The sequence below is a fragment of the Balaenoptera ricei genome, chromosome 3 (genome assembly GCF_028023285.1).
Source record: "Balaenoptera ricei isolate mBalRic1 chromosome 3, mBalRic1.hap2, whole genome shotgun sequence".
NCBI lineage: Eukaryota > Metazoa > Chordata > Mammalia > Artiodactyla > Balaenopteridae > Balaenoptera > Balaenoptera ricei.
The window spans coordinates 127,448,200-127,472,842 of record NC_082641.1 but is presented as its reverse complement, the minus strand read 5'-3'; the positions used below and the strand labels follow the sequence as shown (position 1 = coordinate 127,472,842).

The 24,643-nt window shown below is 49.6% G+C and overlaps 1 long non-coding RNA gene across 1 annotated transcript; it reads left to right on the top strand.

Annotated features, from left to right (window-relative positions):
• The first annotated feature begins 679 nt into the window (after positions 1-679).
• Positions 680-23,393, top strand: LOC132363861 (uncharacterized). Its single transcript, XR_009502662.1, has 3 exons — positions 680-928; positions 20,585-20,725; positions 23,339-23,393. It is a non-coding gene; the product is annotated as an uncharacterized LOC132363861 (long non-coding RNA).
• Positions 23,394-24,643: the final 1,250 nt, after the last annotated feature.

Genomic DNA, 24,643 nt, shown 5'->3' with positions numbered 1-24,643 from the left:
TGAAAGCACGCTGAGGTGGGTATGGGGAGACAAGGCTTCCTGAAGTGGTCTCTTTTAAGCCAAGACTTAAGGGACCATTAAACATGGGAAGAGGGCAGGAAAAGGGAGCCCCAGGCAGGGAAAATAGCATGTGCAAAGGCCAGGAGCTAAGGCAGAGCATGCAAATCCACAGACACAGTGGATTGAAGAGGTGGGGACAAGGGAGATGAGAGCCTGGACGTCAGCATCCAGGGTAGTGACCCAAAGCCTTGACTTTGAGGCTTCTGGCATGGGACTGGGACAAGGGAGGGGAGGGAATTTGAGGAAGTACTGGGGGAACAGTGGTCTATTGGCTGGAGCTGGGAACATGGGCAGAGGAGTGAGGTTGGGGGTTGAGGGGCTGGTGGTAATGAGCTTGGCTTTGGCCTCTCCAGTGTTGAGGGAGGTCACCGTTAAGGTCTCTTCCACTGCTGACCTTCTCAACTTCCCTGGAAGGAAGGAACATCTCCGGCCCCTCCACCCTCAAATATTCTAGGCAGGAAGGAGCGGGATCTGTTTTGTCAACGCAGCTTGTAATAAAGAGTCTCATTCAGGGAGGCAAACAGCTGCTTGACTATTAATAGGCAGGGGCCTCAGCCGCAGCCTGCTGGGAGGGCCTCGGCATCCAGTTCTGCAAAGGTGAATCGCTTCCTTCTGCCTGTCTGGATTTTGCACCCCATGGCAGAACAATTGGCCAGGTGCTCATTTCTCGGAAGGTCTCACCCGAAGACTTGGCTGGGGCAGCTTAGAACACGTGTGGCAGGGCCCTGCTGAGGTGCTGACCCTCCCCCTTCACGCTGGACCCAGCCAGAGGGAGAGGGAGCCCAGAGGACCCAGAGCTGGCCTGAGAAGCAGACGTCCATGCGGATGGAGGAGAATGTCCAGTTGGGGTCTCCACAGCTGCTCTTATGTAAGATCAAGCACCCACCCTGAAGGGGGTCATGGAGAGACCAGAGTTGGGTGGCTGGAAGGGAAGGGGGGTGTGTGTGTGAGTCTAGAAACAAGAAAACTGATGAAAGGAACTGAAGGGCACAGGAGGTGGAGGTTGAGCCTGCCTGGGGTCAGAGAGAGCCCATGCATGGGGCATCCCTGGTCACGAGCCAGGCCAGGGCTCAGAGGAGTCTGGAAGTCGAGACCTGAGAGGGTGAGGCCTCAGGCCCCTTCTGGCTGCCGCCATCACGACGCATGACCTCGTGTGTGGCCAGCCAGATCGCCCCTCTGAACGGGCCTGTGGAGAGGGCGGCTGGGAGTGAGCTAATGGAAACCCGACGGGCGCCCTGCTGAGGCCAAGGTCCTGCCGTGTGAGCAGCCCCGTGCTGCCTACCCGAGCGGACACAGGCCTCACAGGCTGGCTTTGTTCCCACCCTCTCAGGTGGCTGCTTCAGGTGGTGGCCACTTCAAAGAAGCCCCATTTAAAGCAGGGCCTCACCTCAAGTTTCCTGAGGGCCCTGTCTGGGCTAACGAGATCATTAAGACGCTCCTTGTTAAATGCTTTAAATAGGGTTTGCCTGTACGGCCTTTGGCTGAGCCCTGCGCCCTGGGTGCAGTTTTTTTAAAAATTTTTATTTAATTTTAACATACGTGTATTTGTATCTGCATACATACTTAACAAGGTGCTTGAGAGTGTAGGCTCAGGCCTTGGACTGCTGGGATTGCATCCTGGTCCCCTCACTTTCTGGTAGTGTGACGTCAGGCCGGTGACCTACCACTCCTCAGTGCCTCAGTTTCCCCATCTGTAAAAGGGGGCCGGTAGCCGTACTGCTGAATCACACTATAGAACCATCCGCTGACTCCCCGTTGCCCTCAGGAGAGTGACCAGGCTCCTCAGACTGGTCACAACTTCATGGCCTGTGCATGGCCCCATGCCTCACCACACCCCTTTCTCACTCTCCTCACGTGGACCACACGCACCCGCCCTCTGGATCAGCCTTCACGTGTGCTCTTTACCCATCGTGGAAGGCTCTTTGCCTTCATCTTTCCCTGCCTCGCCTTCCTTCTCCTTGAGCTCCCCGTTAAAGTTCTGCTTCCTGGGAGGCCTCTGCCGATCACTCACTGGTTCCGTGTGTCCCCCCGACAGCACCCGCTGCATTGTACTGAAATGCCCCGCCAACTCGGTGGCTTTCTTTGCTAGACTAAGCTCCATGAGGGCGGGGACTCAGCCGCACTCCTCACGGCGCCTCCAGGGCCCAGTGCTGCACGTGATAGTTTCTTAATAAGTCTCCGTCATTCATTCGCAGTTCTTTTAAAGGTTAGGGCTGCCTCTGGGTCTTCTGTCATTGGCTGTTCTTGAAGTTGCCCCCTGTTCCTTCTCACTGGCCTTGACTCAACCCCAGTGCAGCGAAGCGTGTGCCAGGAAGGAAGCACGGGGTCGGGGTAGGGGTCCAGATCCAGGTGCCCTGGAAGCCAAACCCACCTGGATGTGGCTGTCATTCCTCCATCGACAACCCGAACTCCAGCCTCTTGATTAGGCCTATCTGGCTCCACTGGGCCTTCCGCTGAGGAGAGGATGCAGCTCTCCAGAGCATTCTGAATCTTTGTACTTCTTCCCCCCCAGAACCCCACAACACTGGTGTCTAGATTGATAGGGAGGCCCATGAAGTGGTGCCCAGCTCCAAGTGGGAGGTCTAGGGCTGTCTGGCTGGCATAGCAAGACGGAGGTCAGGATCCTTACTGAGGGGGGATAATGGCATTTTTCAAGTCACAGGGATGAGGAAAGAGCAGATAAATGGGAGGCAGAGTAAGAAAACTAAAGTTGGGGGTGGAGCAATCAGGCGAGAACCAGGGCCAGCTTGGAAGGGTGAATGGAGGCTGATGGTTCAGGACCAAGTGCGTCAGCAGAGTGAACCCACCACTAACTTGTGCCATTGGGGACAACCGGGCAGCTTACGGGGGCCACTCAGGCTAAATACTCACCTTCCCACTAAACCAGGAGGTCCTCAAGGAGACGGACCATGTACTCTTCACGTCTGTGTCCCATGGATTGCAGAATGAATCTCATATCCTTTCACACAGTCAGCATTTAACAGATGGGTTCTCTTCCCTGGGCACGTGAAATTGATGACACTCCTCCTCTCGTAGAAATGGATGTAATTTGTTGAGCTCTTACCATGTACCAGGCACGGTGCTGAATACTTCACATCCATCATCTCCAATGCCATCAGGTCCACGAGAGAAGGAACTGGGTCTGTGTTGTCTCACCACTGCGTCCCCAGGGCCCAGCACAAGCCTGACACAGAACTGATGCTAAATATGTATTTGTTGAATCAACAAACACTCCTGCCTATAATCTGTATTTTACAGATAAGGAGATGAATCTCAAATAAGCTGAGTAACTAAGGTTATTTGGTTAGTGAGATGGGGAAGTCAGGATTTGCACCCACGTCTGTCTGACTCCAAAGTTCATGGGCTTAGCCATGCTCTGCTGTCATGGCTGTTTGTTATCTCAGACCTCGCTAGCAAAGTGTGACCTGAGAACCAGATCACTGGCATCACCTGGGAGCTTGTTGGAACTGCAGATTCTCAGCTGCACCCCAGATCTATTGAATCAGAATCTGCACGGTAACAAGATGCCCAGGTGATTCAGATACACGTTAAGCTGTGAGAAGCCTGTTTTCAGTGGCACACACTTCCTCCCTCCTCCCCAGCCAGTCCATCCCCACAGACCCTCAGGGAGTCTGCACCCTTGACTGCCAAACAGCCTCATTCAAACTACACTTGGCCATTGGGTCCTTTGTCCTTTGCCATGAGACTGCTGAGTGTAATTGTAGTGCACCTTTTAAATCTTGTATGCCCATCAAGTTTCTAGCACCGGGAGGTACATGTTCATGACAATGGAGAAAGAGTTTTCCAGATAGTGGTCTTGCCTCTGAACAGGACCATGGTTGGGGGGGTCTTGTCTGGACAGGGGCCCTTCTTGATTCTCTGCTGTTCTACATCCAGTCACAGAGGTTGTGGATTCTCAGCCCAGCCTCTGTTGATTATGAACAGATAATTTAATCCAATAATTTTATTTATAAACAATTCCCCAATGATTTAAGAGGCTCTGCTTTTTTATGTTTTGAAGATTATGAGTTTGGTCTTTCAAAATAGCTTGAAGAATTGCTTTGTCTAACAAAAGTAACAGAGAAAATGGCTCATGGTTTACTTCACCCAGATTTCCCCCTCTCCCTTCTCTCTCTGGCTGAGGCCCCCCAGGTCTCTAGGCCATTGACCCCCGTGTGTCTCTAGCCTCTCCAATAAATTGTGTGCTGTTCTTGTTCAAGAATTCAATGTAGGAAACAAACTTGTGGTTACCAGGGGGTAACGGGGGTGGGGGAGGGATAAAGTGGGAGATTGGGATTGACATATACACACTACTATGTGTAAAATAAATAACTAATAAGGACCTACTGTATAGCACAGGGAACTCTACTCAGTACTCTGTAATGGCCTATATGGGAAAAGAATCTAAAACAGAGTGGATATATGTATGTGTATAACTGATTCACTTTGCTGTACACCTAAAAGTAACACAACATTGTAAATCAACTATACTCCAATAAAAATTAAAAAAAAAAAAAAAAGAATTCAATGTAGGGATTTTCTCCAGACTCACCTGACTTCTGCTTATAGGTTTATCTAAGTCAAGAGTTCTTAACCTCAGGTTTGTGAAATGAACTAGGAGGCCTTTGATCACCAAGAAATTGTATGTGAAATTTGGTGTCAGCATGCATTTTTATGGGGGAAAGTCAATAATTTTCTTAGATTCTCCGTGGGGTCTGTGACCTCCAGAAGATTACTGGTCTCTCTGGCCTCTGGACTTTCAGGACCTACATCTGCTTCTCTCCTTGTATTCAGGTGACTTGGATTCTATCCTATTTGTAAAACTGTAAGTTCCATGCGAGTGAGGACTAGAGCCAGTGCCATTCACGTCAGAGGTTCTGCCTTTTAACGTATGAGACCCTTTTGCAAAGCGCATCATCCTCCTTACACCAACACACGTGAAAGATGTTGTAATTTCATGTATTTAGTTTGCAGACAATTCTTTTTTTTTTTTAAACAATGGAAACTTTTTTTTTTTAAAGATTTCTTTATTGATTGATTGATTGATTGATGGCTATGTTGGGTCTTCGTTTCTGTGCTAGGGCTTTCTCCAGTTGCGGCAAGTGGGGGCTACTCTTCATGGTGGTGCGCGGGCCTCTCACTATTGTGGCCTCTCTTGTTGCGGAGCACAGGCTCCAGACGCGCAGGCTCGGTAGTTGTGGCTCACGGGCCTAGTTACTCCGCGGCATGTGGGATCTTCCCAGACCAGGGCTCGAACCCGTGTTCCCTGCATTAGCAGGCAGATTCTCAACCACTGCGCCACCAGGGAAGCCCCTGCAGACAATTCTTGATGCATTGATGACTTCCCAGACCTCTTAAAAAAAACTCTGCCCTCCTCCCCCCATCACATCCCCCCCACCCCCACCCAGGAATCTGTAGCTCACAGGTTGGTCATAGATGATAAGAAAGGAAAGATTCTTAAATATTATCAGTCCAATTCCCCCATTTCACAGATGAGGACACTAAGGCTACTAAGAAAAAAAAGTGACTTGCCCAAGGTCAGAATGTTTGTCAGAGCTGGGGCTAGGAAACAAGTGTTCTGACTTCCCGAATTCCATGCCTGTCCCCCACTGAGGTCTGTGTAGCCTCAGCTACACAGACATTCTCAACAAATGTTTGTGAAATAAATGATTGAATATTGAGCATGGTAAGGATACCTGTAGATTTGAAGTTTATTTAGCTAAAAGAAGTTAATAGTCTCTCTCTCTCTCTCTGTCTCACATACACACACACACGCACACACACACACACACATGCTTAGACTGCGCCGATACAGCAGTTCGAGCCTGGAGGAAAAGACTGAAGGGATGAGGGGGCTTCTCTCTTTGGAGCTTAAGGTTAAGGAGCCCTAACTTGATTTCATTTGACTCCAACTTCAGTTTCTAATAATAATCTTATCATACCACTTTTCAAGCATGGATGCATTCATTTGATTATTATTTATTGAGCAACTTTTATGTGTTGACTACTGTGCTGGGCTGAGGATGTGAGGGTCAGTAAATACAGGCGTGGTCCCGTCCTCTTGTTGCTTGCAGAGGTGATGGCTACGAACCTTCTCTAGAAGCCATGGAGACGATTGTCTCCATTTTCCTGACTGCAAGTCTGATAGATCTTCATTGATCCAAGGGATTCCAAGTAGCCAGGATCACTTCCTTCTTGTGGTGGGCACTGCTGCATCTGCCACTCCCAATGCCAGGACTGAAAGGAACTTGGAGGACGTTCAGTTTAATGTTTTGTTTCATATGGGGAAACTGAGGCCCAGAGCAGCCACGGGACTTACCTAAAGTAATCAGAGAATCATGGGTCCAGCCAGGACCGTCACCTGGGTCTCGGAATTTGGTCCTGTGGGCTGGATTAAGCCAGGGGCAGAGAGGAGGGTGAAGGCAGGAGTAAGGGCAGAAGGCAAGAGGTGGGAATGTACACGGGCTGAAGGGAGCAGGGAGGAAGGCATCCCTGGCTTTTCAGATATTGTTCTGGAGTCAGATGAAGAGAGGTTGCCTTGGATGTGAGGTCAAGGTCACCATCACGGAGAAGTTGTTCTGTGCCCAGCTGCCGAAGCTGAGCCCAGTTCAGAGACTGATGCTGCCGTCAGGAGCCAGGGGGCCTGGCAGGTGGGAAACAGAATTGTTACCAAATTTATGAAGTACTTCCCTGTACTAGAACATTTTTTTTTAAGATTTTTTTTTGGATGTGGACCATTTTTAAAATCTTTATTGAATTTGTTACTATATTGTTTCTGTTTTACGTTTTGGACTTTTGGGCACAAGGCATGTGGGATCTTAGCTCCCCTGACCAGGGATCAAACCTGCACCCCCTGCATTGGAAGGCGAAGTCTTTTTTTTTTTTAATTTAATTTCTTTCACTAGTGTATTTTTTAAAATTTTATTTATTTATTTATTTATTTATTTATGGCTGCGTTGGGTCTTCATTGCTGCGTGCGGGTTTTCTCCAGTTGCGGCGAGCGAGGCTACTCTTCTCCAGTTGCGGTGCGCGAGCTTCTCATTGTGGTGGCTTCTCTTTGTTGCAGAGCATGGGCTCTAGGCGCGCGGGCTTCAGTAGTTGTGGCGCATGGGCTTAGTTGCTCCACGGCATGTGGGATCTTCCTGGACCAGGGCTCAAACCCTGAACTGGCAGGCGGATTCTTAACCTCTGCACCACCAGGGAAGTCCCGGAAAGCGAAGTCTTAACCACTGGACCGCCAGGGAAGTCCCTGTACCAGAACATTTATATGTATTGACCCTGTCAATAAGAAAGTTGCTGCCCACCCCACCCTTCCCCAAAGAATTGTGAGGGTTAAATAATAATTATTATTGTTGTAACAATAATAGCAGGAGCCATTTATCTGAGATACAAATATGTGAGTTGGGAGTCCGCAGGCAGTCAGACGCGATGGTCAGAGCCGGTGCATCCATCACGATTTTACAGGGAGGAAGGAAGTGGCTCCACGGAGAAGAAATTTGCCCACAGTCCCACTGTGGACCAGCAGTGGGTGGGATTAGGACTTGGGTCCCCCTGCCCAGAGGTCAGGGCCTGGCCTGATGCCCCTAGCTCTGCAGCCAGCCCCAGAGAGGGTGAGCGCCGCCTTGAACACGCCAGGCAGTTTCTGCAGCCCCTCACCCTCCCTGACCTGGGGGTGCAGCCCCACTGGGTCTGTGCCCGCCCTCTCCACCCCTCAGGCAAAGGCATCACCCACAGGCCCAGCTGTCATCACACCTGCGCTGAAGCAAGAGCACTTCTGCCCGGCTGAGTCCTGCCAGCGGCTCTGGGGCCACGGATGTCTCTGTCTCCAGGTGGTTGGCTTTGGGGGTTTCCAGTCTCCCCCTTCTTAGCCAGAGGGGGACGAGCAGAGGAAGCCCCAGGCCTAAAGTTGAGGGCAATTATCTCTGGATAATACGTTTGTGGCCTGGGAGGTGAGAGTTCCGGGTGCCTTCACCCACGTAGCAGAGCCAGGGGATTTGCACAGTGAAGGGACACACTCCTGTGGTGAACGTAGGTGATGTCCAGAGATGGCACGGCATACCGAATCCCTTAATGAGTACGAGATGAAAAGTGCAGTTTTATTTTCAGGCCTTCTCATTATACTGTTTTAATTTGATGCTAACATGTCTTTAATACCTCTTTAAGCCTTGCTAGCCTGTGTGTGTGTGTGTGTGTGTGTGTGTGTGTGTGTATATATATACACACTCACAGTTAAATAAATTTTTTTTAAAGCAGGCCTTGGGCTCGGAGCCTTTGGCAGGCAACAGTATCTAGTTAGAATTTAATAACATTGTTTTTATGGTATTTATTTTTACTTTTAGCTCCTATTTATGGCAGGTGAGACTGGTTTTCCATTTGCAGTAGTGATATAAAGTTTCCATTTTAAAGACATTTGTTTAAGTTAAAAAGAGTCTATTTAAAGAAAAACACTAAGTGAATAATAATACAGGTGGTATGCAGACATAACCTACATGGTAAATGTGGTACGGGTACCACTGAAATCTGGGAAATACTGACACATGGAATCGTGGGACAAAAAAGGTCGTATGTTCTCAGAATCAAAGACCATTGAATTTTAGAAGCCCAGGATTCTAGAATCCCAGGACACAGACTCTTAGCACCATAAATCCTAAAATGAACAATATAATATATATGATACTATAAAACATAGTCTCTCGCAAAATCTTTGCATGTGGAGGAGAAAGCCTTGAAGCCATCTGTTGGTTCAATTCCCTCATTTTGATGTGGGGAAACTGAGGCCCCAAGAGATTAAGGATAGAATGAAATAACATACGTGAAAGAGCCTTGTAAAACATAATGTGTTCTTCAAACGCGAGGGATACTTGTAAAAGGGTTCCCCAAAGGCACAGGGCTTTCTAGCAGGGAACTGGGACTGAAGTCAGCTTTCTTGACTCCTGCCCCTGCATCTGGTGCTTTCTTGTCCTCCTCAGCTATGACGAGTTTCTTGAGGCTCCTCTGGCCCAGGCCCAGACTTTGCTGGGAGCAGGGCGACATCTGCATGGGGGTGGCCTGCTGGGCCCCCTCCAGAGGTGGGAGCAGAAGAGAGGGAGGCCGGGTTCAGGGGTCCTGTACATAGGGGATCATGCAGTGCAGTGGGGTATGGGGGTGGCGACGGGGGCACATTTAGTCCTCTCCCTTCTCTTAGCTGTAGAGTTCCCACTTGCCAGACCAGAAGGTTGCCAGATGGCCTCCAAGGGAAAATCCATTTTATGATTCTAACTCAGTTTATTCTGGGGCCTCAGTTTCTTCTTCTGTCCAATAGGAAGCTAACTAACACTTTTCCTGACCCCCAGGGCTGCAAGAAGGATTCCCAGGGTCTTACCTGTAAAGAGAGCAGGGCTCCATCCCAAGGGTGTCTTGGAGAGTCTCAGTGGGAACCAGGACGTTAGGCAAAGCAAGGTCTTGAGAGCTGTTGATGGGATGAAGGGAAAAGAGGTCCATTACTCTGTTGAGAAAGACCTCTATCCCCCAGCTTCTGCCAGCGTGACCTTCCTTCCTCCATGGGCCTGAAATTTATGGGCTCTCCTTGGCCTGGGGCCAACTGCCCTGCAAATTGGGGCTCCAAGCTGTGGTGACAGGCTGGACCACGTGGGGAGGTCAGATATGCTGATTTGACTTAGTGCCTCTGGGTACCCAGTTTTTAGAATTGCCCACTGAGCCCCAGGCACAAAATGTGGCCCCATGCAGGTCCCAGCCCTTCTTCACGCTGTAGGGAGAGGGGGTTTCTGGCAGGGGTCACGGGGGCAGCAATTCCCTCTAACCACACAGCCAATGAGCCCTTTCTCCTGTTGACCAGACCTCAGGGAACTCCTTCAGACTAATTCTCCAGGAGATCCAAGGCCACAGAGTTGCCCCCTTCTCATGGGGCACCTCATCTGCCAGGCCCAAATTATCACACCCACTTCTGAAGTATGTTCTCTCTCCATCTCCCCCAAGAACTGTTTCATGTGGCGTGTGGAAGGGGAAATGTCACGGGCAGTTGCTTCTCTGTAGCCTCCTAGCTGGGGCTGCAGCAACCTCTCTTCCTGAGGTGGCCCGCAGCCCACCTCCCGGGTGCCAGGGGCCCTGTGTGTTCAGTGAAGTGGATTCCTGTGCAAGTTCCAGGTGGCCCAGCAGCAGCCCGCACCAACACGCCTGACCCTTCCCGGCCCATCATCCTCCAGACAGGCGCCTGAGGAGGAGGAAAAAAAGGAACCACTTCTCAGCGTCAGCCCTCAGAAGTGTCTAAGCCATTCTCCCTACATTAATCATGGAAAAGACAGCACGCTCCAGCCTGGGAGAGAAAAGACGCCTTTTTCATCTCTCTGGCTACATGGGTCTCAACACAAAAGTTCAGCTCTGACTAAGCTCTCACTCTTGACAGCTGTCCCACCACCTCTGACCCATCTCAGCCTCTTCCAACCACACCCGCAAAAGGTAACAGGATTAGGTCAATTTCACTTTGCCGAGAAATTGTTCCATAGCCTGTCTTGTCCACTGTGCAGTGGAGGCCAGCTCGGGCTCCTTGGCACCCAGCGGCGGGATCCCTGCCCTCCCTGGCTGTTATCCTGGGCTGGGGCTGTTAAGTATTTCCTCATTAAAACCCTGGCAGCTCGGCTCAGGTCTGCAAGCCAACACCAATAGTTACAACGGCCCCAGAATGTTTGGACAGATTTCTGCAGTTACGAGTTTATGAACTTGAAAGGTTTTAATTTTATTTATTTATTTATTTATGGCTGTGTTGGGTCTTCGTTTCTGTGCAAGGGCTTTCTCTAGTTGCGGCAAGTGGGGGCCACTCTTCATCGCGGTGCGCGGGCCTCTCACTATCGCGGCCTCTCTTGTTGCGGAGCACAGGCTCCAGACGCACAGGCTCAGCAATTGTGGCTCACGGGCCTAGTCGCTCCGCGGCATGTGGGATCTTCCCAGACCAGGGCTCGAACCCGTGTCCCCTGCATTGGCAGGCAGATTCCCAACCACTGCGCCACCAGGGAAGCCCCCGAAAGGTTTTATAGGCGGGGACCATACTGGTGTTAAGGGAGACCATTCCTCTGGGAAGGGGGCGCTGGTGCTGAGTCTGCTGTGTCTTAAGATCCTAGCGGCAGGAAGAGGAGAGGAACGGGCCAGAAGGAACGAGGGAGGGCAACCAAAGAGCAAGAATAACGAGCCCAGACTGCCAGGAGGTAGGGGCAAGAGTGAGAGGGGCACCAAGGGGCACTTTTCCCTCCAAATGAGGAAATATAAATCCCGCAAAAGGCGAGAAACAAATCCTGACCACCTTTTGCAACCAAAGGAAGAGCCATTTGATCTTCACTGTTTTCTATTCCCAAATCTGAAAACCTCAGCAAGGTCAGGGTACCCGGGGTAGGTATCAAAGGGGCTGAGGACCCCTCTCCCCAAAGCCGATGCAAAATATTGTGAATGTGCTTTCTTGGGGAGAGGATCTCTAAACCGTATTACATTTGAAAAGGTGTCTGTGACCAGAGCTCTGGAGTTATACCTACCTTCCCATTGTGTTGATAGGAGAACTGAGGCCCATTCTAGTCATTCAACCACCCGTTCATCAAATATTTATTGACTGTCTAAGCACTGAGGCCACAGTAGGGAAGCAGACAGAAGGTCCCTGGTGGCATGATGCTGATTGTCACGGGGATGAAAGGGGGAGGGGTGCAGACATGGGGTCGTGGGACGGGGCTGGTGGTGGGCAAAACCTCTCTGAGGAATGACTTTGCAGCTGGGGCTCCAGATTCAAGAAGGAGGCAGCGGTGTGAAGGTTTAAGAGAGTTCTAGGCCGAGGAAATAGCCAGTGCGAAGGCTCTGAGGGCATATGAGCTTGGAGGGAAGGCAGGGAGCTAGTGCGATAGGAGGGGTATGAGCAAGAGGCAGAGATGGGAGCAGAGTCAGCTGGTGAGATGGATCACGTGGGACCATGGCAAGGAATCTGGGGTTTATTCTCAGGGCAGTCGGAAGACACAGAGAGTCTGGAGTAGAATACTCCAGATAATGCCCACCTAGAGAATCTTCAACTTAGAATTCCAGAAGGCAAGCCCAGTGCTCTTCCTGCTGGTATCACGCTGCCTTTCTCCAGGTTGCCCTGCATCTGTCGCTCTCTGCTCTTTGTGGAAAAGGAGGAACCTCAAGAAAGGATCTGGGGGGTGGGGTTGCCTCCTTGACCACTGCAATAGTTCAGCTGTAGGCCACTCTGTATGAAAGGGCCCTACTGTAACATCTGGCCCAGAGAGGGAAAGGGGCTTGCCCAAGGCCACACAGCACATTCATGGCAGAGCAGGAAGTAGACCTAGTTCCTCTCCCAGGCCCGTGGTCTCTCCACTGGTCCATATGCTCTGGTTTATCACAACACACTCTGGTCCTGACAGTTAGCCATAGGCCAGGGCCAGGCTGGGGCCCTCAAAGGGGGTGGGTAATGGTCTAGAGCCAAAGGGAATGACAGACAAAGAGGAAGCAAGAAGTCTGGTCCTGGAAGGGAAGCTCAGAGAACGGCCAGAAAACTCCATAAATCTTGTCCTACTGGTAAAACCACTAAAACAATGAAGCAAAGCACCCACCTCTTTTCTATTTTAAAGAAATTCACTCTTATATGAAAAATGAGTTATACAGAAAAGTAGAAAAAATTCACCTATGGTCTCATTGCCCCAAAAAGCCATTGATGAACAATTTGGTATATTGTAGATTTGGGTTCTTCTTTCTCTATTGAACTTAACTCCACCATGGAATGGAAAGCAGCAGCATAGACAGGAAAGAGCCAGACTCTTGGGCCACCTTGCACGTGACTTTAACCTTGCTGTGCCTTCCTTTCCTGGGGGTTCAGATGGGGATAATTGTGTACATTTTTTGCAGGGTTGTTGTGAATACACAAGATCAGCTACTGGGGGGAGCCTGTGGGCAGGCAGTTGTCCTCTCAGGGCCGTTGTGCTTCTTCCTCTGTGGATTTGCTCCTTCTGTCCCCTCTCCCTGGAGCAGTCCCTTGGCCCTGGGTGTGCAGTGGTCCCTGCGCTTCCTGGCCTAGACCAATGCCCCCTCCTCCAAGACGCCTTCCCCAGGATGTGCATCTGGAGACAGCCCCCCTGAACCGCCTCAGCACTTTGGCCAATGTCTTATGAGGTCTCTTTCTACTTTGAATTGTGATAACTTCTGTCCAGATCTTCCTTCCTCCTCAACTGTACACTCAGACCTGGGATTTCATAGGCCAGATGCATTTCAAAACAATTTTTTAATTGAAAACTGGGAGACTGAGATAGGATTGCCAACTATTTTCTTTCGCTAAATACACTTGTAAAAGACTATTGTTTCATAATCTTTTAGCGATGATTTCCTTAAAGAAAGGACTTTTTGATATCAAACAAAGCAGGAAGGGCATAACTCCTGAACAAAAGACAATTCTTTAAACTGAGTGAACGAAGCTTTAGGAAAAACTACATTGTTCTTACTCTCACTTTGCTGTAGATCTATGAAATCTTCCCCTTGGACCAGATTTGGAGCTGTTCCTCATCAGACTCTGCCTAGTTCTGCCTAAAAAGACCCTTGGCACTGCTCTCTGCCCCAGCGGGGTTTTCCCCCAGACCCTCACAGCCGTGATATTCAAGGGGTAATTATTTTTTTCACCTTGAAAGAGAAGCAGGGTCTGTGGATTCCAAAAACTGTTATTAATCCTTTAAAAAATGCCATGTTCCAACCAAAATGTGGACATGCTTTTAAATGTTTGTAGTACCTCCCTCTCCCTCTCAACTTTCAAGAAGTGAGGACTTCAAAGGCCATTTCCTTGCAGAAATAAACACTGGGGCTGGAGGTAGGGGAAAGAAACATGGGCTTGCTGAGTGGAAAAGAAAATTGTATTTTCCTTCTAAAAGGCACCCAGACCCATCACCGAGAAAATGGCCTCAGGTCTGCAGGACAATCGTTCAGAAGGTTGAGGACAAGGGCTGGGGGTGTATGCGGGCTGTGATGACTGGTCCCTTTGCCCTTGTGGGTTCCAACATGGAGTGGGGTTGAGCCTGGGCGATTCTATGAACAAGGGCCATGTTGGTGCCTGAGAACTGCTTTATCAGTTGAGCTTAAGAGCTCGACTCTGGAGCCTCCTAGCTTCATTCACTGCCCAGTCACTTAGCAGCTGTGTGGATATAACTTTTCCTTGCCTCAGTGTTCTCCCCTGTAAAGTGGGGGTAATAGTCTTCATGAAGATCAAGCCAGCTGATGCATGTGTAATTGCTTACAGCAGTGCCTGGCATGTCGTAAGCACTAGATAAATGGTAGCTGCTGTGATGGTTGTTATTTATGAAAATGTCCAGCGAGCAGGATGGCTGTCTAATTCCCTTCCCCAAGGTTTTGCCCAAACTTGAAAATTTCTATGGTTCTGATCACCTCCCAACCCTATCCCACTCCCTCATCAGGGGAAACGGCTGGATTCCCTGGAGAAGCAGCAGGCCATTGGCTAATGTGGCAGCCCGGGCAAGCCCCGCCACGGGGGTGCAGAGCAGATGGACTCTGCGGGCCCTGCTCTTCCGATAGGCACAGAGGGAGAGGTGGCGCAGACGGCTTTGGTGCCAGCACCCCGGCTTAGAGCCCCTGCTCAACCCCCTACTACGGCAAGGCCAGTGTTATAGGCCTTCATCTGTAAAATGGGACCAGAAAGAGAGTCCTTGTGAGGATGCAGTGAGATGATGTTTGTAAAGGGCACGGTGCAGGGGAGCTCTCCTCCCCCTCCTCCCCCCTCCTCCCCCTCCTCCCCCTCCTCCTCCTCCTCCTCCTTCTCCTCCTTCCTCTTCCTGTCTGTCTCCTTCTCTTCCTTCTCCATCTTTGTCTTATTCTTCTTCCTCAGTGGAGCCTGCATGAAAATGGCCTCCTTACATGCCCTTCAACATCACCTTGGACTTCCCTGGCGGTCCACTGGTTAAGACTCCACGTTTCCACTGCATGGGGCACGAGTTCGATCCCTGGTCAGGGAACTAAGATCCCACATGCTGCTCAGTGCAGCCAAAAAAAAAAAAGAAAAGATCACCTGGGGCTGGCCAGGTCCTGATTCTGGGAAGAAACATGGGGTTGCACCCGAGCCTCAGGGGAAGGGAAAAGATAAGTAAGGAGAGAAAATAGCAGAAGGAATCAGAGAGGATGCCCCAGAGGTGAGGCTGGAGAGAAAGGAGCCCAGTTTGGAAGCTGCGGCAGGGCAGAGGTCAGGGAGCGTGTCCAGAGCCTGACCCCAGTGTGTGTCACAGTGGGAGGAGAGGGAGTGCTCCATGGGGGGGCGGGGATCAGGCAGCTGCCAGCCCACCATGAGACGGGGACAGCTCAGAGAGAAGGGACCTGGCCACCTCATGTGCAGAGAGCAGAGAGGGGGCCTTGACTTGGTTGGGGGCGGGAAGGCCCAACCAAGCAGCTAGGGAGAAAGGATTCACAGGGGTACAGGGAGAGGAGGCCCAGGCTGGGATGGCTGAGCACTGGCCCTGGACGGCCATGGTCCACACCGGGAACCCAGCCTCCCAGGCTCCCTCCCCATCCCCTGAGTGACCACGCAGGTCCCACCTCACTTTCTCTGAGAAGCTTTCCTCTAACTCCTCCCTGCTCCCCCAGCCTGTCCTCAGTCCCATTATCACAAGGTACTCTGTTGTCTGTTTTTGCACTGACTGCAAGCCTGGTTTATTGTTTGGCTTTTCCTCACAAGATGTAAGATCTGGGAGTAGACGGCTGAGAGCATCAAGTTCACCTCCATATCCCCTGGGCTCAGCTCCATGCCTGGGGCAGAGCGAGCCAGCAGTAAATATTGGTTGAACAGATAAATACGAGCTAAAAAAGACATTGCTTAGCAACAGCAGTGGTGAGAAAGAAAAGGCTTCTTAGGTGATCTTGGCTAAATTCATGGCTATCCCTCCCTCCCTTCCTCCCTCACTCCCTCCCTTCCTTCCTTCCTCTCTCCTTCCCTCTCTTTCTTACACAATATATCAAGCACCTACTATGTGCCTAGTGCTATTGTAGGCACCGGGGTGTTGTGTTGAATGGACAGAGGGTCCCTGTCATTATAGGGCAGATATGCTAGTGGCAGAGCCTGGGAAACCACAAACTACAAATAAGTGTATAGTATAATGTCAGGTAAGGATAAATGTTTTCAGGAAAAACAGTGTCAAGACTGTGTATATGCGTGTGGTTTTAGGTAGGGTGGGAAGGTGAGGCTTTGCTGAATCCTGGAGACCTGAATGAAGTGAAGCAGTACATTTACACTGCAGGACGGTGCTCCTGGTGGCAGACACGGCAGGTGTTAAGGCTGGGTGGTGAGGGCAGCTTTGGCATGTTCCAAAGGGGGGTTGGTTGTTGAACTGCAGAAAAACAGACTTGAAGGGCTTTCATCTAGGCTAGCCTCTTCTGTGATGAAGGAGGAAAGACCCCCAAAGTGGGGAAGGAATTGTCCAAGCATGTCAGTGGCCGAGCAGGAAGCAGAACCAGGAGTCCTGGCATTTGAGCTCCTGCCACTGTGCCTATCCTCAGCACCTCCTGATCTGGGGCCAGAAGTGCCCTAAAGGACCACCTCAGGCTAGAATCACACAACAGGAAAGCTGGAGGGGCCTCCCAGAGACTGCACAGACTCAGACCTTCATTGTGCCAACGAGAAGACTAAGGACCAGAGAGAGCGGGGCCATTCCCCAAGCCTCACAGCAAGCCTAGCCAGTGCGATTTCCCAACAAACCGGACCCATCCTCTTTGAAGCCTGGCAAGGCACTGAGTAGGGGGCTGCATCGAACGCTGCTGGATGAAGGTATGAATGAAGGCCCAGGGCTAAGGGAGATGCAATTACTCTGATGCACTGTCTGTCTCTATGTTGTATGTGCTATTTCCCGGTGGTGATGATCAAATCAATATTAATGAATATTTATTCAATTTACCATGTGTCAGGCACTGTGCTGACTTAACTGCATTGCCTCTAAATATAATCCTTGCAATAAGCATATGGGGTGGCAACCAGTCCTCCTACTTTACAGGGAAGGAAACTGAGACTTGGAGAGCCAAGTAACTGAACTAAGGAAGCCAGGAGAAAGGGTGAGTTCATGAGAGAATCTCAGAGATGGAGACTGTTGGAGGGCTGAGGGCCCAGCCTCGGGCATGTCTAATTAGCAGAGTCAGTAGAAAAACTGTCATTGCAGTAAGTCTGCCCAGCTCATGGGTGAGGATGGGAGAGCAGTCAAGGGCTGAGAGCAAGCCTTCTGATCTGTGCATGGGGTTTCGATTGGCAAAGCCCCTTCACACCATACCCCACCTTGTTTGGGTCTCACAAGAACCTGGTTGGAGAATGCTTTTCCTTGTCTTACCATGAAGAAAAATGAGACCAGGAAGGGGAGTGCCCAGGGTCACGCTGGGAGCAGAAGCCAGAGTCCAGGTGTCCTGATGCCCCAGCCAGAGCTCCCCACTCACCTGCGTCCCAGTTTCTATGGCCCATGGGGAAAGTCAGAGGTCAAGGGGCATGTCTCCTGACTCCTGGTGTTTTGGGTTGAATTGTGTCCCCCCAGAAGATATGTTGAAGTCCTAACCCCAGTACCTGTGAATGTGACCTGATTTGGAAATAATCTTGCAGATGAAACCAAGTTAAAATGAGGTCATATTGGTTTGGGAGGGAGGGCTAATCCAATAGGACTGGTGTCCTTTATAAAAAGAGAAGAGACACACACACACGGAGAACACCACGTGAAGACACAGCACACGAGGAGAACGTCCCATGACACAACAGAGACAGAGACTGCAGTGATGCTTCTGCATGCGAAGGAAGGCCAAGGTTTGACGCCCACCACCAGAAGCTAGGAGGAGGCAAGGATTCTACCCAGAGTCTCAGAGGGAGCATGGCCCTATGGAAACCTTGATTTTGGATATCTAGTCTCCAGAACTGTGAGAGAATAAATTTCTGTTGTTTTAAGCCACCCCAGCTTGTGCTACTTTGTTATGGCAGCCCTGGCAAACTAATGTACTTGGTACCCAATCTTTCCACCAAAGGGACCCTCAGGAATAAGGGGGAGGGTCCCAGGCCTTCCATGCACAAGCCAGAAGCAAGACGGAGGCAGGATTCCAATGAGCAGGGAACATACTGATACTCTGATGCTTATAAATATCTTCTTATGCAGCAGGCATTGTTCTATGTGCTTTACACTTATTAACACACTGAATCCTCACAACAGCTGTGAATAGCAGAGTGCTATCACCAGCTTCATGTTATAGATGAGGAAACATCCCCAGAGAGGTGAAGTGATGAGTCTAGGATCACACAGCTAACAATCAGCTGAGCCTGGATCCAGACAGAGGCAGTCTGTCTCATTACCATGACACTGGCTGGGGCAGAGATGGCAGTGTGTATCATTCCTGCCAGAGACAAACGCACAAAAGCAAAGCTCTGGAAGGGGGAGAGGCAAGGGCACTTTGGGGGAATGGTTAGTTTTCCAAGGTAGTGAACCCAGGGAAGGAGACCTGGTAAAGGTAAGAGCGTTCTATAAGGAAGACAAAGGCTTAGGCTTGGCCAATGTCAGCACCGCACGGGAATTAAGGCTGTGGGCTCTGAAAAGAGGGCTGCATCTTCAGTATGTTTCTGGATGACATGCTCTATTAATCAGAATAGTTAGGTTATGCTGTGTTAAATAAACAATCCGAAAGCCTTAATGTCTTGTGACATCAAGGCCTATTTCTTGCCCATGTTACATATTCACTGTGGCTCCGCTGGGGGCTTACTTTCCTTGGCACTGTCCTTACTCTGGGACCTAGGCTATGAGGCATCCGCTTTTTGGAAAAGAGAGCGTTGGAGGACCTCAAATCAGCAATTAAATGCTGCAGCCCACAATAATGTACAATTCAGGCCCAGAACTGGTCATGTGACCCCACCCAACCACAAAGGGACCAGGAGGTGTCATCCTTCCATGTGCCCGGGAGGCAGAAACCCAGAACTGTTTGGTGAACGGCACTAACGAGGACCACACAGCCAAGCTGAATTAAAGGACTGGGAAGAACACAGTGAAAAACTGACTTCCTTTTCCCTCTCATTTTAGCTTTCAGATTCTTTCAAAGAGAAAGCCTCCGTTCAGCACTAGTGTGTCATAGACACCTACCCAACACGTGCTAATCTCTCTTTTTCATCATTTGAGAGCACCTCTCAGGTTCAGATCTTTGACAGCAACAGTATTTAGTTAGGATTTACTCATGTTATTTGGTTTTCATTGCATTTATTTTTACCTTTGCCCAAGATGGACTTTTTTTAATAGTAGTAATAAGAAGTCTTCTTTGAGAAAAAAAAATTAATTTAAGTAAATAAAACACAACCAGGAAACAAAAACCCAGAGTGAGCTTTAGAGTCAGAAGGCCTGGGTTCAGATCCAGATTCCTCCACTTAATAGTTCCTTGACATCGGGCATGTAATTGAATCTCTCTAAGCCTCAGTTTTCCCATCTGTAAAATGGCAGTAACAGGAGTAATCACATCACAGGGTTGTTGTGAAATGTTGGTCAAGTTCTTACCACCATGAAGACCCATAATAAGTTCTCAACATTAGCAATTATTATGATCTAGCTAGGCGACCTCAGTTTTCCTATCTCTGAAGAGTGTTCAGGGGATGATCTATGGCAGGCTGTCATCCCTGCCTAGGACAGTCACCGTAGAATCCAATGTGACTGAACTCTGTAGGCAGGGGGAGGACCCCAGCGAGCCTGGCAGCCCCCTCCCTTCTCCAGTCCAGGTCCCTCCCTGCAGGTGTTGTGTTGGACCTCTTGCTGACAGCTGTGTTTTCTCTGCTCAGCAAAGGCCTTAACCATAAACAGCAGAAATCTAGTGAACTCCGGCCCTCGGAAAGCCTCATTCCAGGGGCCTGGGTGAGAAAAGGCTCCTTGTGTCTTGGGTAGGGGTGGTTCTGCATTCCTCAGGTCCAACCATTTGGGCAGATCTGCTCCAAGAATGCAGCTGCAGGGCCCAGGCACCCCCTCCCCTGCCAGAAATAGCCGGTGCTGGGTAGCTTTGCTGTGGTCTCCCTGCTCCGGGGAGGGCCCTGCTGGTGCTGGGAGGGCTGAGGGTCACAGCATCCTGGACAGGACACAGGCTGTCCCCTGGGGAAAATGGTCAAGCTTTCCCCAACTGAGTTCTGACTCAGGAGTTTGGGAGTGTTGCCCTGGAACTCCAGCCTACAGAGGCATGGAATTGCATTTAGAAAGAAATGAACATGTTTTAACACAGCTTGAAAAGTCCTGCCGCTCTGGCAGCCCCATTAACCTCCTCACCCTTCCTTCCCCAGCAGAATTTTGCCGGGCGCTGGAGCTCACCCTTGCCCTTGCCCTGGCAGAAGCGCTCCACCTCCTGCCTCTTCATGGGGCTGGCCTCTCACAGTTCAACCCTCTCATCTACAGCGTAAACATCACCCCCTTAGAGAGGCCGCTCCTAGCCACTCCATCTAAGTGGCCTCCCCAAATCACCCTCAACCATATCTGTCACTTTCTTGCTCATTATCAGTTTGCCTATTTACGATGTCACTTTTTCCCATTAGAATGTAAGTTCCATGATCGTGGAGACCACGCCTGTCAACATCCATGTTTTCTCTGCTCAGCCAAGGTCTCAACCATGAACATCAGCAACTAGATGACCTCTAGTCTCTGGAAAGCCCGGTTCTCAGCTTTGTCCCCACCTGGTGAGTACTCAATAAATATTGGTTAAGGGAATGAATGAGTGAATGGGTGAATGAATAAAAGAAGAATGCCAGAAAAGAGCCTGGATACTATTTACTATTATCGTAATAATAGCACTCAATTCTTAAGTGCTTTCTCTTTGCCCTGCCCTGTGCTAAGTGCATTATGTACATTTAGTCCTGCCACAGTTCTGTGAGGTGGATATTGGTCTTCCCATTTTCAGAGGCCCAGAGAAGGTAAGTAACTTGCCAAGGTCACATGTGAATAAGAGGCAGAATTGCGACTCCAGCTGCAAACCAGGTTTGTCTCACGGCAAAGTCTGTGCTCTTAACATCCCCCATCCCCTCTGCACCACCTCCGCACCCAGAGGTGGGGAGTGACTTGACCAAAGAAGGGTGGAGGGCATGTCAGAGAACCTTCTCACTGCTTCCCACCTCCTCTCCCAGCCTAGACCGTTGCCAGGACCTTCCACCCCAGGCCCCTTCACAGAGAGCACACAGGGTCAGCTTCCAGCTTCCAGGCAGCACAGACGTGGCTGAGGTTTCTCTGAGTCATCCGAACCCCTGAGACCCCCGCAGGTCAGCTCCCAGGTCATTAGGCCATGACCTGAGGCCACTCATCCGGCTGACTCTCTAACATCCAGCCTAGCTGGAGGAGGCACCAGGCTCACCGAGGTACAGGGGAGGGCCTGTGGCTGTGCTGTGTGCTCTCAGCCCTGAAGAATGCTGCTGACTCACAGGAGGCGGGCTAGCCACCATGACTCAGGGATAGTACAGGCACGGCCCTAGGGAGAGGAGGCGGGGGTTTCCAGGTGGAGGCCAAGCCCCAGCCCTGAACTGACATGCCATAAGTGCTCTCTCCACATGAGCCACTGTTACCCTCCAGCTCGGTGACTTCAGGCAGCCCTTCTCTCAGTGGTCCTCCACTTTCCTGTCTGTGCATGAAGCAGAGACGAAGCATGATCCATGACTGGCTGTCATCTGCGGTGAAGATAATGAATGTGGATGAGAACCAGGTGATGCAGGGCCTTGAGTGCCATTGTGAGGAGGTTGGACAGGATTCGGTGGAGGCCAAAGCCCTGAGCTGGGAGCTGGGAGTCTTGGGTTCAAGTCTCCCCCTTAACACCAAGTCATTGCATGACCTTGGTAAAATTACCTCCCTTCTCTGGTTCCCTCATCAATCAAAGGCTGGCTTCTAGTGGGCAGAGTGGATGGTCACTGACTTGGCTTTTGTCCACACTGTTCCCGCTGCTGAGAAAGCCCCAGCTGCCATCTCTGCCTCCTGATCAGTCAATGGCCTGTTCAAATGCCACTTCCTCAAAGGAGCCTTTCAGAAACTTCCACTCAAAAGTCATCGCTCACAGATATTAAAATGATGGAAAATGATGGCATGAATCTACATTTGATGACATTTAGAAAAAGTCCAAAATAGATTAGGTGAAAAAAAGCAGGAGACAGAATAAAATGCATTAAAGGCATTTTTATCCATATATGTGTGTCTATAACTGGAAATGCATTAATAAAAGGTCTTGGAGGATATCTCTATCTATCTATCTATCTATCTATCTAAAATGTTAACCATGATAATCTCTGAGTCATGACAATTATGGTGATATTTATTTTTAAATAAATATTAAAATATTTATTTAATATTGGTATTTGATATTTAATATTTTTATTAATAAAAATTAATAAATTATGGTGATAATAAATTAATAAATTATGGTGATATTTAATATTTTTCAAGGTTTTCTAAATTGATGCGACAAGCATGTTGCTTTTGTAAATAGAAAGGCTTTAGAGCTTCTTTCCAGTTCTCTTTTAGCTCTGATCTTTAAAGGTTTTTTTATTTATTAAACTAAAGTATCATTTTCTAAGAAGAGCACGCTGTCTCCCACCTCTTCAGGAAATGTAGCTTCTCCCAACTGCAACCATGTGACCAATGGGAGCTGCCATCTCTTTGCAGATCCACCCCTAGTCCCTGTTGATTGGCCAGGGTGGGCACCTGATCCCAAGCTAGGCCAATCAGAGCTCTCCTATGGGACTTTTAAATTTTATTGTGGTGAAATTCACATAACCTATGATTATGTGAGTGAACAATTCAATTCAATATTGTGCAACCACCACCTCTATCTAGTTCCAAAATGCTTTCATCACCTCCAAAGGAAACCCCATACCAGTTAAGCAATTGGTCCTGATTTCCCCTTTCTAACTCCCCTGGCAACCACCAATCTACGTTCTGTCTATGGATTGAATTCTTCTAGATATTTCACATAGATGGAGTCATATAATACGTGAAATTTTGTGTCCGGCTTCTTTCACTTAGCATATTAGTTTTGAGGTTCATCCACATTGTAGCATGTATCGGGACTTCCTTCCTTTTTATGGCTGAGTACTATTCCATTGTATGTATTTACTATAATTTGTTTATCCATTCATCCCTTGAAGGCTATTTGGGCTGTTTCCACCTTTTGGCTATTGTGAATAGTGCTGCTATGAACATTCATGTACAAGTATATGTTTGAGTCCCTGTTTTCAATCTTTTGGGGTATACAGCTAGGAGTGGAATTGCTGGGTCATGTGGTAATTCTATGTTTAACTTTTTGTTTCCCACAGTGGCTGTGCCATTTTACACTCCCATTCACAATATATCTACAAAGTCTCTAGGACTTCTTAACTTGGACCAGGAAAGACTGGCTCTGAATCTCTTCCTGGTGAGTCTGGGGCTACTTGTCTGGAATAACGAAAATGACACCCACAGAAGGGAAAAGGCAAAAGATGGGAAAAATGCAAGTCATCCCCGAAGCTCCCCTCCATCCCACCTCCATCCTCGTGGTTACGCAAGTCTTGCCTAAGCTGGCCGCTTGGGTTTCTGTCCCCCCAAGCGTCCTGACTGATACCCTCTTCTCAGTGCTGAGTTCAGCATCTTGATGGCTCAAGCTGTGCTTGAGGGTGCTCCAGATGCAGCCCTCTACATCGGGAGCCACCTGGACCCTGCAGCCGAACCGCTCAACCAAAAGCTCCCTCTGCTGCTCCCCAGGTCCTTAGCCAAGAGCCCAGACAGACCCTAAGGAAAATGTGACACTGGCTGATCCTCTAATGAGAGAGTCAGCCAAGGAGGCTGGTGGTAAGGGCGGGCGGGAGGTGGGTTAGAGGGGAGAAGAGGTCAGGGGTTCTTCTGAGGACACTGTGGGGCTGGGAAAATGGAAGGGAGGCTGGAGGCCAGAACGGGGGCAGGGGGTAGGGGTGCCGGGTCGGGGTGGTAGGAGGAGGAAAAGGTGGAAAGAAAAACCCAGCAGAATTGTCAACGTTTAGATGGCCTTTCACAGGGTAATGGAGACAACACGTCTGTGGCCAAACATAAAGGTTCTAAGAGGAAATAACTCCAATTTTGTTTTCTGGGTAGGGAAAGGGGATGGAAAATGATGGGGAAAGGCAGTTTCAGAGGTAGGGTCCAGGCCATTCTGACCCCTTCATTCTTCAGAATCTCAAATCTGTGATCTGGGCCCATGGGAACAGAGCCCAGCTGGTTGTTTTTCTAAGCAGGATCTGGGGAGCACACACTGGCCCCAGGATGAGGGCCACAGGGGTGGAGGTAGGGAAGTCCTAGTTGTGGACAATGGGAGAAAGTTCTGGATGGCCAGAGCAATGTATTATTTAGGGAATGACGGCAGGCCACAGGTGCCATCTTAGGTATACTCTTAGGAGGATAGGAAAACGACTTTGTAATCGTTTTCTATAGAGAAAATGGAAAGGTAATCCACTCTTTCCTCTTGCATGTTTTTTAAAATTAATTAATTACTTTATTTATTTATTTTTGGCTGTGTTGGGTCTTCGTTGCTGTGCACGGGCTTTCTCTAGTTGCAGTGAGCGGGGGCTACTCTTCGTTGCAGTGCGCGGGCTTCTCATTGCAGTGGCTTC